We start from the raw sequence: 15,251 nt of genomic DNA, 5'->3' as shown, positions 1-15,251 counted from the left end.
AATGTCTTTTACTCACACGATTGCTCTTTTGGTTTGAGACTAGTGGGTGAGTTAGAATAAGTGGGGAAAGAAAAAAAAATAGAAAAGGATTGGAACACTACATCAAAGACTAATGGAGTACTGTATGGTGACTAAGATAATAATAAAAAAAAAAAGTAAAAGGAATAAGAGAAACAACACGTAGAGATGAATGGAAGGAATACCGCCCTGAACATCTATGCTCAAGTATATCTTATTTCTTTTTAAAGATTGTATTTATTTGTCAGAGAGAGCGAACGCACAAGCAGGGGGAGCAGCAGGCAGAGGGAGAAGCAGGCTCCCCGCTGAGCAAGGAGCCTGTTGTGGGATTGATCCCAGGACCCAGGGATCATGAGCTGAGAGGATGGCACACGCTTAACCGACTGAGCCACCCAGGCATCCCTGAAGTATACTGTATTTTATAAGACAAGGCCTGTGCCAGCAAAACATTTCAACCAGGGTTGTCTTCTCTAGTCAGAACTTTTAGTTCTCAGCCATAAAATGAAGCTCAATCATTAGCTCCATTACAAAGGACTTTAAAAGGTCTAAACAAAATATTGATGCCACATTTTCTTCAAGCTTCAGCCACCTCTTCACCCTTTTACTAAAACCCCTTGAAAGAGTTTTTTCAGTTTTTTTTTTTCTTTTAAATTTCCTTTCCTTTTCACATCTATTCTTCTAGTCTTATTCCAGTCAAGACTGTGGACCACATTTCTGTATCGGTAATGACAAATCTAATAATGAAAGCTCAAACCTTAATTTATCAGCTGCATTTGACTATTTAGCCCTTTCTTAATTTTTCTTTCCTTGGCTTTCAAAATACCACCCATTCTTGATTCTCTCTCATTAATTGATGGTTCCTTTTCACTGCTTTTTACTGGTTCTTTCTTACCAAATATCCACATGCTTCTCTAATTCTGTTTATCCCTTAGAATCTGATCTCCTCTTATAACCTAGATTTATATAACATTTGTAGTGGATGTCTCAGGTGTCCTGTGTCCTGTTCCTTCAGGCCATCTCTGATTTCAGATGTGCTTATTCTGGGTAGTTCCATGCAAGCTCAGAATCCTTACAGTGACAGTGTTTCTCCTCACTTATGCTTTATTTGCTTCCCCAGATCTTCAGGAATATATTTGATCCTAGAGAAAGAGTAGCTGGGTTGTCCAGGGTGACTGAAAACTCCTAGGAGCAACTCCCAAATAATCATGGAGAATAGGAGCTAAGAGATCAATTCCCTAGCCTTCTATCATTCAGGTGGAAACTTCTAGAAAATATCTGTACACTTCTCCAGAGGTTCTGTGGAATCAAACTTCTGATACGTGCAACATCAATCTCAATAACAAACATTTATTTTCAAGTGTTTTCCTTCTCTGTCTCGCTCCACCTGTCTTCTTCCTGCTACCTCTGCTTGCCGAGGTCCGTCATAACGGAACTGCTGCAAATCCGCTTCTGTCCCATTCCAAAGTAAGACACTGTCTCTTCTCTAAAACCTTGCACATGTGTATCGCCAGCATGGGCCTCTGTTACCAACTCCAGAATTTTCAAAAACAAAGCTAGTTGCCTATTCAGTCTCTCCACTGGGCTAATAGGCATGTCAAACACTATTGCCAGTCTGGTTTAGGCCACTCTCCTATCTGCTTTAACTGGTCTCCAAGCTGCAACTTTATCCATTCTTGTAATTTCTCTATACCAATGTCAGAATGATCTTTTAAAAATGAAAGTCAATATTTGAAATCAAAACCTCGCATGATTTCTCATCTTAGGTAGAGTAAAATTCAATGTTTTTCTCCTGACCTACAAAATCAGAAGTCATTGTCCCTTGACTACACTTCCAATTTTCACTCATTGCTCGAGTCACACTGGATTTAGTGCTGTCTTTCTTCTCCTAGATACCTGCTTGGTTAATGTCATGTTTTTCAGGCTTCTGCTTTTATCACCTTATCAAAGAGATCTTTTCTGATTACTTTCTGTAAAATAGCAAACCTACATAAATTGTCACTGTTAATGTCCTTTTCCTGTTTCATTGTCTTCAGAGAACAAATCAAACCCTGACATATAGGATTCTTCTTATTTCTATTTGCTATGGTTTCTTTTCTTTCCTTTTTTTTTTTTTTTTTAATAAAGATTTTATTTACGTATTTGACAGAGAGAGACCCAGCCAGAGAGGGAATACAAGCAGGGGGAGAGGGAGAGGGAGAAGCAGTCTTCTCATTGAGCAGGGAGCCCGATGTGGGTCTCAATGCCAGGACCCTGGAGCAGGGAGAGCCCGATGTGGGGCTCAGTCCCAGGACCCTGGAATCATGACCTGAGCCAAAGGCAGACGCTTAACAACTGAGCCACCCAGGCGCCCCTTACTTATGGTTTCTTGTAAGGTCCATGAGGACAGGGATTGTCTGTTTTACTTTGTTTTGTTTTGTTTTGTTTTGTTTTGTTTTGTTTTTTTCATTGCCAAGTAATTTCAACAGCTGGAGCAATGCTTGGTGCTCAAAAATACAATTGAATGAACTAAAGTGAATACTTAGTCATTGATTTACTGATAAATACGTATTTCAAGAAATTAACATGAAATTCAAACAATGCTAAGATCATAAAAAGAAAAGGTAATTAAGATAACATTTCTTTTTGGGGTGCCTGGGTAGCTCAGTGGGTTAAGCCTCTGCCTTTGGCGGTTCAGGTCATGATCTCAGGGTCCTGGGATCGAGCCCCACATCGGGCTCTCTGCTTGGCGCAGAGCCTGCTTCCCCCTCTCTCTCTGCCTGCCTCTCTGCCTACTTGTGATCGCTCTCTCTCTGTCAAATAAATACATAAAATCTTTTTAAAAAATAAGATTTCTTTTTATTTTAGCAGATTTCTATGTGTTATGTACTATTTTGTCTTATAAATAGTTTTTAACATATAGAAGTTAAATTTTCCATCGTCTTTTGTTTCTGAATTCCAGTGAGTAATCACGATTTATTCACTACTGTCCGGGCCAAGCATGCGATTGCTTTAAGTCTTTGTTATTATTCTCAGGTGCATGGTAATCCCTGTGCAGCATGATAGGCAATATTGGGACAGAGCCATGAAATCACTCCAAGTACATCCTGCATGCCAATGTTGATGCCCTCAAGATCTCTGTGAGGTGGGAGCTAAGGAGGAAGGCTGGGAGAATTTATCAACATGCATGTACATTTATTGTAATCTCCTATTAACTTATCAGGAAATTGATCAAAATCATCCTTAAGTTATAATTGCTCTTCTGATCATTGAAATAACTGTGACTTGAGAAAAGGTCAATTAGGATTTTGGAATTAGGAGTTGGAAAAGAGTAAAAAAGACAATAATTCTTTTTTGCCACAATTAATTATTTAAGAAATTGAGTTCATTAAAGAGCTAAAAATTTATAAATGGACATGAATAAACTATAATTTGAGTGCTATGCATTTCTTATATATTATATACTTTATTATATATTACTATTATATAATGATATAACATATAAAACATGTATTTTTAAAATTTTAATACTAAAAACATATATCCTGCAAAAGTAAATAAAAAATCATATGTAAGGAAGAAAGGTAACCATAAATATAAATATTTGGATGAAAAGATCTATTTAATACCATTCTACTGTTACTCTGAGTTATGTGACTAGAATTTCCTCCAAATAACATAATTCTTACATCAAAAATACACAAAGCATTGTACTTACCTATGGAAGAGCTAAGGGATTAGAATGACATATGTTATTACGCTAGATCTTAATGTTCAATAAAAATTAGTGGATGTTATTAATCATGGTTCTTTACATGCAAATTAAGTTTTATTCTCCTTAAATATAATACAAATTAAGTTAAAAAATAGAACTCTTGAAGGAAAAACACATAGTTGCCACATGATGTGATTTAATTTTAAGACCCATGTGTATGCATGTCATCACCAAATTATAACTTCGTATCTGTCCTCTGCTGTGCTCCACCCTGCTCCTACCCTGCTCCTTCCCTCGTGCAGCTCTGAAAATGGAGTACTTGTCACAGTCAGTATAAGTAAAACCTTTCAATCATGGTAGCATTTTTGTAGTTACTTGATTTATTGAATTCTTATCCCTATCATATTATAGTACAATGCAATATTACATGTTATGATTATGTAGAATAACTCTAAAAATTGTGTCACATAGGTGGCTCAGTTAAGCATCTGCCTTAGGCTCAGGTCATGATCTCAGGGTCCTGGGATTGAGCTCCGCATTGGGCTCCCTGCTCTGTGAGGAGTCTGCTTCTCTCTCTCCCTCTGCCCCACATCATGCTCTCTCTTGCTCTGCTCTCTCTCAAATAAGTAAATAAAATCCAAAAAAAGTAATTCTTTGCATATCGTTTTTAAAAATAAATACTTTCATATGTTATATTAACACGAAATCATGCAATGCATATATCTAAGGATAATTATCTTTAAGTTACAATATTGCAAACTATACAATGTATATATCTTTATAGATAAATATGGGAGAACTTCCAAATTAACAATTATGTACACACTTAGGAAAGCATGATATTTTAAAAATCCATTGCCTGTCAATATAAATGTTCATTATAAATAGAGTATTCACATATCCTTTAGATAGTTACTGTTTTATTGGCTAGGTGATCATGGGGAAAAAATCACACCCAGCTGATCTTGAGGAAATAGAGTTAAATAATACAGAGATGAAGCTCATTATATCTCATCTAATATTCAGAGCTAGCATTTCTCTTATATATTGCCTGTTGCCAAAATGATTTATTAATCACATAAACAAGTCAAAAACATAAGAAAAATCATTCTTACCATCTCCAACCACTCATGGTAAGAATGATTTTTCCCTGCTGTTCTTTCAGTCTTCATCCAAATGTGAACAGAAATTTTACAAAACCATAATTATAGTTTATGTAATTATCATAAACCTATGATAAATTCCATGTTCTACTTTTTCACACATTATATATTTGATAAACTTTACATTCGTTCAATACCCTGTACACATTAACTGGGTGCCTTCCATGTTCCATAAATTGTCCTAAACGAGGTGGTCAAAGATTAATAAGTTCTTTTGTCTTCCAAGTAGCTCCAAGTATAACAGGGAAATAGACATGTAAACAACACGCAGATTTTTTTTTTATAACAAAAGCTTTATTGTAATATACACATTGTAAAAGTAATAGGAACTGGAGAATAACCAATTCTGCCACATTTATAAGTGAGTGTTTTAAAGAATGCTGGTTATGCTAGTGAACACAACTAATGAGCAAATAGCTCATTTTACAAAAACTGAATTGAATTGCCATGATCCAATAATTAATATCCTTACACAAAATAAATTAGATATGTTAAATACTAATGTCAGTTTCCATGACTAGTTTAAAATAAGGTGTGGGTGTTATGGACAGAATACATCTCCTTCAAATTTGTATGTCAAAACCCTAATTCTGAAAGTGATGATATTAGGAGGTGAGGGCCTTGGAAGTTGATTAGATTTACGTGAGGTCATGAGGGTGGCGTTGGTGTCCTCATAAAGAGAAAGAATACAGCTCTCTGTCTTTGCCATGTAAGGACATAGTGACAAGGTGGTCCCCAGCAAACCAGGAAAAGGGCTTTCGCTAGGAACTGAATCAGCTGGCAACCTTATCTCGGACTTCCCAGCCTCCAGAATGCTGAGAAATTTTGTCTGTTGTTTAAGCCACCCAATTCCAGCAGCCTGAGCTAAGATAGGGGTTTAATAGTGGGATAAGTTTGGGGGAGGACTCCTTTAGCCATTGGGTACGTATCTACACAGTGTATAGTGAAATGCTCAGTATTCTCAAATCAAGGGGATTAATTTATAGTTACATACTGTTTAAGTGCTGATCAAAGCTGGGAGTGGTTGGAGGGACAGTCTGTTCAAGCAACAAACCAGAATAGAGTGGCAGTATTTGAAGTGTCACAGTTCTGTGTCATGGGCTTCCCTTTGTTCTTTGGAAAAGAAAACCCCCTGTTCTCATGTGCCTAGAAACTGAGCTTAGATGACACAGAAGGGGGCAGCTCCAGTGTCTACCTGTCAATGAGGCTGACAGGCATAAATGGGCTAGGTTCCCAACCATTCTCAACCCTGATGCAGATTCCTGTCAAGCCAGGGAACAGGAACAAGATACATTGACAGATATCACCAACGGGAGGATACTAGCAATCCCCCACAGGCCATACACTGTCTGTCACAACTCCTCCAAGGAAAAAAAGATGGAACTAGCAGGCATGGCAAATCTAATCTACTTTACGTATTAAGACATGGTCACCTGGGCAAACTATTTGTGTCCAAGAGAACTCTGGAGTTATCTTTGCCAGAATAGGGTTCCCACCTCATTTCTCTTCCCTAGCCTAACAAAAGATTTTCCCTAATTGACAATATATCAAAAATCCCATTCACTATAATGGCAATACATTTAATATATAAGAAACAAGGATTTTACTTTTCCAAGACCAAATTAAACTTAGTTTATATTTCAAACCATGTAAAACCATTTGCAATTAAAATTTTTTTAATTAAAAAAATTTAAAAAAATTTGAACAATGGGCTATAAAAACAGCATCAAGGAGAAGCTGAGAAATGCTGATAACATATTGCAATTTATTCTTTTGTATTCTAACTGGATTAAAGATTTCACCTTCTGCTGTTCTTCAGTACAGAAGGATTTTTTTTTTTTTTAGGTAAAAATGAAGTGTTTAAAGTTAATAATGCAATAGACCTCATTATTTTTATAGAACAATGATTTGTTCTCAAATTATATTCTGAATCTGTATTTGCTGTTGTATATGGAATAAAATTTCTAAATCCTAAATCCTTTAGATGAAAGTCTGTGACCCTTTGAAATAATTCCATCAGCATATACTTAAAGAATTACAAAATATGCATATCAGAATAACTATGATTTAGTTATAATTTATTTATACTTTCTTTTTTTATCAGATTGCTTTATTGTAGGATGATATTCTCTTCAGATAGCATTGTTCAGTTTCTCTTCATGCATAGAGATATAAAAGACCTAAAACCAAACCATAAATGATTTTTTTCCCTTTTAATTTTTTTCCTGTCTTTTATGCAACTTTGTGTGTGTGTATGTGTGTGTGTGTGTGTGTGTGTGTAGGTAGGTAGGTAAGTAGATCTGCCCCTCCAATATCCAAAACATGTAATAAAGTGGAAGATAATGGCATTTAGAATCAATAAAAAATGTTAAACTGGCATAGCTTCCTAGTTCATGATGTTGAATAGGTAGAAAATAAAGCACCGTAGTTACTGGTTTTTGTAAATATAATATACTACCTTTCCATCTTTGAACTGATCATTTATTCATCACTTAATGCAGGCCTCAATTTAAGTTCTGTATCATTTAACTTATTAAAATAAAATTCAGGGGCCGCTGGGTGGCTCAGATGGTTAAGCATCTGCCTTCAACTCAGGTCATGATCCCGGGATCCTGGGATCCAGTCCTGCATCAAGCTCTCTTGCTCAGTGGGGAGACTGCTTCTCCCTCTCCCTTCTACTACTCTCCCTGCTTGTGTTCTTTCTCTCTCTGTCAAATAAATAAAAGTCTTAAAAAAAAAAAAAAAGTTCAGTATCCATTAAGAACACCATCCTTCACCCCATACAATTTTCAGTTTTGAGTTTTTTTCCTAGCAAGAAAATAAAGTGGGTGGGAAGATATTGGCAATAGTGTTTCGTTAGTGGGATGGTAGGAATGTCACTTACGTATGACAGGATTTAATTTGCTTTTCTGAACATTGTCTTTTTCAGTTCTTCATTGTAGTGATTGATATTTTTACTCTGTAGATTTGAAAGATAAAACTGATCTAATATATGTGCACATAAAAACTGATTCGGGGCACCTGGGTGGCTCAGCCGGTTAAGGGCCCAAATCTTGGTTTTGGCTCAGGTCGTGATCTTAGGATTATAGCATCCTGCCCCATATGGAGCACCATGCTCACTGGGGAGTTTGCTTGAGGTTCTATCTCTGTCTCTCTGTACTTCCCTTGCACATGCACGCTCTCTAAAACAAATCTTCAAAAAAAAAAAAAAAGATTTCATCTATATTTATATATTTTTATTTCTGTTCCATAACTATACCTAAACATCTATTTATATGCAATATTTTATAAGCCTCTGCTCCCATTTCCCTTTATTATATTCTAACTGGTTGATGGCAAGTTAAACTGATGGTAATCTATCTTATGCTACCAGCCTCTCATATGATCATTTTAACTATCCAGTTAGAAGAAACAGGTGATACTAAACAATGAGGTATGATTTAACTAGGGTCCTGCATCACTCTGAGATGGCCTGAGAACAAATAGTCCCTTTTCTCAAAGTTTCTGCATAATTTTTCATTGCGAAATGTGTGATCTCTGTGCAATTTAAGGTGCTTTCTCTAGGCCAATATACAAAAATGAAATTAGGTGGGAAAGAGTGCTTTCCCATTCTGGATGCAGACTTTTTAAACTTTAAGAATGGTATCCTGACATAATTTCCTGGTGCATTCAAAGTGCTGTTAATGATTTCCTAGAATATTAAGGTATACTACCTTCAGTCATTTAATTAAGTTTTATCAGGCAGAAACTGTGCGTAACATATTTAGCATTAAGATATAAAGACCAGATTATCCCCAAGACAATAGATATCAACCCTGTTAGAACAATATTGTTCTTTTAAATCTCATTTTCCGGGGCACCTGGGTGGCTCAGTGGGTTAGAGCCTCTGCCTTTGGCTCAGGTCATGATCCCAGCGTCCTGGGTCGGGCTCTCTGCTCAGCAGGGAACCTGCTTCCTCCTCTTTCTCTAACTGCCTCTCTGCCTACTTGTGATCTCTGCCTGTCAAATAAATAAATAAAATCTTAAAAAAAAAATCTCGTTTTCCTCCCTCTCATAGATATAGAAATTATCCTCTTCTGAAATTGTGTAGTTTAGTGGCTTGTTTTAGATCTATACACACACACATATATATATACACACACATATATATACACATATATATGCATATATATACACACACACACATATACACACACATATATATACACACACATATATATTGGATATATATACACATACACATATATACACACATATATATGCACATGTATATGTATATATACACACATATACAAATATACATATAGACATAAATAATTTTGGGTCTTACCCCTACAGAACCTAAGTTCCATAAAAACAAAGGCTAATAGGTATTTTATAACTTCTTAGATGGTCAACTTAATGATTTTGTGACTTTATGATGGTACGAAAGCAATGTGTGTTCAGTGGGAAGTGTTCTTCAAATTCTGAATTTTGATCTTTTCCTGGGCTAGCAACACGAAGGACCATAGCAATATGGGAGCGGACACAGCTCCCAGCCATCCACACAATCACAATGGTAAACAACCAATAATCCTTCAACTATTTTGTACTGGCACAGCCATTCTGTTTTTCAGATACTATAAATTACATGAAAATTATAAATGACACGAAATGTTCACTATTTTATTATAAAATTGGCTTTGTCTTACATGATTTTGCTCAACTGTAGGCTCCTATCAGGGTTCTGAGCACTTAAAAAAAAAAAGATTTTATTTATTTGAGAGAGAGAGAGAACGTGAGCAGGGAGAGGGGCAGGGGAAGAGGGAGAGAATCTCAAGCTGACTCCATGGAGTCTGGCCTGGAGCTCAATCCCAGGACCCTGAGATCATGATCTGAGCCGATATCAAGAGGGACATTTAACCAACTGAGCCACCCAAGTGCCCTTGTTCTGAGCACTCTTAAGGGAGGCCACACTAAGCAATGAGGTTCAGTAGGTTAGGTATATTACATATATTTTTGATTTTCTATATTTTCAGCTTATGATGGGTTTGGGGAGATGTAACACCATTGTAAATATAGATGTGTAATCTTTACCTAAAGTAGCCAGTTGCTAACATGCTGCCAGTTGCTTTATCATTTATGGTCTCTCTTCTCTGTCTCTATCATTACATTTTAGATGCAAGCTACGCACTTTTGGCATGGAAAGCACATAACTAGTGTTATGTCATTCTCAGTGTGTCGTGTTAGGAAGAAAATGACATAGGTTTGTCTGAAGAGGCATGTTAACTTTGGTTATGATGGAGCCACTGGTTTTCTTTATAATCAAGTCTATTTTCCCCATTTGGAATTAAAAATAATTTTTAGAGAGATGTTGAGACTGTGTTAAATATCCTGTCTTCATTAAATTTTCACCCAAGAGTTTCTAGCTTCCTTTAATCAATGTTAAAACGTCATCATTCCAGTTATATATTTTAATTAGCATCTTGCTGAAAGAGTTTCCCCTGTCTTCCATTTATTTATTCACTCATTTATTCATGACGGCATGAGCCTAGAGATTGCTATTTTATGCAGTGAGTTATAATTTATTTCCATCATTATTTACTTTAATGTTAAAAATGTCCTACTTTTGGTCAGTGGAAGTGCCACTAAGCTAATCCTTATGTTCATTTTTGTGTACCAGTCATTCTCAGAACACTTCTTTATTTTCTGATAGGATGAGATATTCCAGGCCTACCTTGTGTTCCTGGTCCCAACTCTGGAATTGGCCATATGTTCAAGGAGCTTATTCCTTATAAAAATTACATTTAGCAACCAAGACCTTGGTGCTAGATTTCATTATTTCTAATTTTTTTTAAATTTTATTATTTATTAGAGAAAGAGGGAGAAAACAAGCACAAGCAGGGGGAATGAAGGGCAGGGGAGAAGCAGGCTTCCTGCTCAGCAAGGAGCCCAATGTGGGGCTCAATTCCAGGACCTGGGATCATGACCTGAGCTGAAGACAGCTGCTAAACCAACTGAACAACCGAGGCGTCCCAGATATGGTCATTATTTCTGCTGGGTCACTGTTTGGGGGCAAATTTAGCAGACAAAACTGGGAATTTAAAAAAATATATCACACACATATGTAGTCATTTTTTCTTGTGAACCTATTGTAAATACCACCAGTTCTAATCCATGGCTCATGGAGCACATGGTACAATCTGGCTTTCTGGTTTTCTTTATGTGTAATTCTCTTTGTGAGTAGTGATATATCTAGCTCCCATTTTCCACTATATTTGCTTACCCTCAAAAAATACAGGAAGTGTTTTAGAATTCATAACAAAACTGAAAATCATCCCTTACTAATTAGAATTTGATGTTTGCTTGCAAATTTTCTTTGATATAAAATGTAAATACTTTAAAATACATATCTCCAGTGTTTAATTTCATATTTTTCATAACTGGATCTGAATAACTCCTATTCAGATATAGAATATTTCATCCCCTCTTATTATTCTCTTGTTGCTTGTTCTTGACAAATATCTCCTCAGAGGTGACCATTTTTAAAAACTTTCTGCACAGATTATTTTTATCTATTCTAGAAATTCCTCTGAATGAAAACGTACATTATGTTCTCTTTTGTTCCTAGCTATTTCACACATCATAAAGGCTTTGATAATCATCCATTTTGTTTTATGGATCAGTGATTTGCTAATTTTTACAATTAATATTCCATTGTATGAATACAGCACAATTAGCTATCCATTCTGCTGTGGGTGGACACTTGTGTAATGTTAAGTTTAAGAATATTATAATATTATGGTAAAGTTGTACAAAGTATGAAGTATTAAGGTAAAGTTGTTATGAACTTCCTTAATCAGTCTTTTTGTGGACATCTGTTTCTCTTGGATGAACATGTAGGAAGTACTTTCAAAGTAGTATGTTGTAAGGTTATTTTTGTTAGAAAGTGCCCGCCAGCAATATAGGACAGTTACATTTGTGTCATATCCTTAGCAACTTTTGATGTCCATCATCTTCTCACCCTTCTTGTGTTTGAGTAGTGCTACCTCATTATTATTTTAATTTACATTTTCTTGATTTGATTCATGTTTATGTGATTATTGTTACTTCCCTTATCTTAGTTTGGAAAATGCATGTTCAAGTCTTTTGATCATTTCCTTATTGGCTTTTTTGTCATTTAACTGTTGAATTGGGAAAGTTCCATTATGTATATGATAAGAGTTCTTCATCAGATATATATGTTATATTTTCCCCTCTCAGTTCATACCTTGCCTCATTATTTTTATAATAGTGTATTTTGATGACAGGGAAGTATTTAATATTTATATAGTTTAACCTATCGATTTTTTCTTTTGGGTTATTTCAAAAAAAATCCTTATCCGTTTCTGATTCATGACTCTATTTTCTTGTGTTCTCTCCTAGAAGCTTTATATACCTAGCTTTCACATTTAAGTCAACGATCACATCACACTAATTTTTGATAGATGATATGAGATGGGCATGTGAATTATTTCCTGTTTTTTTTTCCCCAAATGGATATTCAAGTTTTCTAGCATCATTTGTTAAGAAAGTTTCATTTCTCCATCAAGTTGCTCTGACACTTTTTAAAAAAGTAAACCAACCACATATGTGTGAATACATTTCTGTTCCATCTCTGTTTATTTTATTGCGTATTACATTATTTAGATTACTGTAAGTTTACTGTATACTTGATGTCCAGCTTTGTTCCTCTTTTATTTTAGGTCCTTTGCATGTATTTAAAGTTACTTTGTCTATTTATGTTGAAAAACATACTGGTGTTATGATTATCTTGAATCTATAGATCACACTGGGAAGAATGGACATTTTAATGCTGAATATTTTAATGATAAATATATTTATAGAAGTTGTTCAGCATATTTCTATTCTTTTTTTCCCTCTGGTTTGATATTTCTATATTTCTATTAAAATAGATTTTCTTACATGGATTTTTAAATATATTTTCCAATTAGAATTAGGCAGATTAGATCAAGTTCTTATTAGTTGCATATTTATTGAAGTAAGGTCTGGAAAGATCTGAGCTGTGTGTAGGCATAAGGGACATGTGTTTGTGGGGTATGTATGTACAGATGTTTGTGATGGGTATGGATGGAAAAGTGAGGAAGGTGGATGTTGAAGACACCTTTATTCAGGCTTCTGTTAAGGAATTTTAGAAGATGTGGAAATACAAAAACAAACAAACACAAAAACACAAGAAACTTTATTTTCTACATTCTGGGCTCTCCTAATGAGACAGCAGGGAAATAGACTCATTAAGAAAGAGAACTACTATATCTGACAGAATTTTTAAATAAATGAGGAATGATCTGATTGTTGATGTGGAAAAATCAATGAGCCTCACAATTCATATATTAGTGATATTTTTCACTAACAGCTATTATAACAGATATTCTTTAAGATTTTAATTGTTTATTTGGCAGAGAGAGAGTGAACACAAGCAGGGGCAGTGGCAGACAGAGGGAGTGGGAGAAGCAGGCTCCCCACTGAGCAGGGAGCCTGACTCGGGCCTCGATCTAAGGACCCTGAGATGATAACCTGAGCCAAAGGCAGATACTTAATTGACTGAGCCACCTAGGCACCCCTATAATAGATACTCTTGTTTGTGTTGTGAATTTTTATTGCATATAATTCCTTACAATAGCAATTCCCCAAGAAATTAGTCGACACTATAAACACCAGAATAGGATAATTTTCCCTATATGTTTATTCTGATGAAAAGTTCATCATGGGGGTGCCTGGGTGGCTCAGTGGGTTAAAGCCTCTGCCTTCGGCTCAGGTCATGATCCTGGGGTCCTGGGATCGAGCCCCGCATCCTGCTCTCTGCTCAGCAGGGAGCCTGCTTCCTCCTCTCTCTCTCTGCCTGCTTCTCTGCCTACTTGTGATCTCTGTCTGTCAAATAAATAAATAAAATCTTTAAAAAAAAAAAAGTTCATCATGGGACCCTCCTGAATCCACACCTCTGCAGGAGGCTGCAGCCAGACCTGAGCCAGAACTGTGTCTCACAACCAGTATGACAGTGATGTCAAAGTTTGGAGCCCTCAGGGCAGGATTCATCAAATTGAGTATGCAATGGAAGCTGTCAAGCAAGGTTCAGCTGTGGTTGGTCTGAAATAAAAAACCCATGCAATGTTGGTTGCATTGAAGAGAGCACAGTCAGAACTTGCAGCTCATCAGAAAAAAATTTTCCATGTTGACAACCATATTGGTATCTCAACTGTAGGACTTACTGCTGATGCTGGACTGTTACGTAATTTTATGTGCCAGAAGTGTTTGGATTCTGGGTTTGTATTTGACAGACATATTCCTGTGTCTCATCTTGTATCTCTAATTGGAAGCAAGACCCAGACACCAACACAATGATATGGCTGGAGACCATATGGTGTCGGACTGCTTATTGCTGGTTATGATGATATGGGCCCTCACATTTTCCAAACCTGTCCATCTGCCAACCATTTTGACTGTAGAGCCATGTCCATTGCAGCCTGCTCTCAATCAGCTCGTACTTACTTGGAGAGACATATGTCTGGGTTTATGGAGTGCGATTTGAATGAACTGATTAAACATGGTCTACATGCCTTACGAGAAACACTTCCTGCAGAATTGCACCTAACTACAAAGAACGCCTCCGTTGGAATTGTTGGTAAAGACTTGAGTTTACAATTTATGATGATGACGATGGTGATGATGATGTATCTCCGTTCCTGGAAGGTCTTGAAGAAAGACCACAGAAAAAGGCACAGCCTGCTCGACCTGCTAATGAACCAACAGAATATGAAGTTACAAGCCCATCTATATGTGTATTTTCAAATACGTAAGAATGCAGGAACACATACTGATGACAATAATCTATACTTTGAACCAAAAGATGCAAGGTGGTCTTAGGGTGTGTTTTAGGAATCAGTCCAGATGTGTTTTTCCCAGCAACTCATCTGAAACCATATAATGGTGTGCATTTTTCTTTGAGAGGATCTATGTAATCATCTTCTAGAAAATATAGTTATCTGTACTAATGTTTCTATATGAAGAACATAGTGTCTTTGTGGCTTTAAAGACAACTATGAAATAAAATTTTTTACCTGCCCCCCCCCCCAAAAAAAAGTTAATCATAAAGGAAAGAAGGGAGATAGTTTGTATTTTAAAAATGAGGTTTTAAGGATTGACCACCATTCTCAGAAACCCTGCTCTTCTCTTTCATTTAGGGAATAGCTGAAGGGAAGAGCCCATGAGGTTTTCTATAGAAAAGGCCTGCCAAGTCTAAGCTCTGTCCCCTTTGTCTGCTGAATAAATATGTGCTAATCTGCTTGTAGCTTGCCACCATCCTTTCACATTTTTTATGTTCCTCGGCTGCTTGATTTATC

The 15,251-nt window shown here is 36.2% G+C and overlaps 1 pseudogene across 1 annotated transcript; it reads left to right on the top strand.

The window, feature by feature from the left end:
* The first annotated feature begins 186 nt into the window (after positions 1-186).
* Positions 187-14,836, top strand: LOC308352489 (proteasome subunit alpha type-1-like; annotated as a pseudogene). The gene is made up of 2 exons: positions 187-225; positions 13,903-14,836. The product of its transcript is annotated as a proteasome subunit alpha type-1-like (transcript).
* Positions 14,837-15,251: the final 415 nt, after the last annotated feature.

The sequence above is a fragment of the Martes martes genome (assembly GCF_963455335.1).
Source record: "Martes martes genome assembly, chromosome: 11".
Lineage (NCBI taxonomy): Eukaryota > Metazoa > Chordata > Mammalia > Carnivora > Mustelidae > Martes > Martes martes.
The sequence above is the reverse complement of the archived record's forward strand: the minus strand, read 5'-3'. Positions and strand labels throughout refer to the sequence as shown.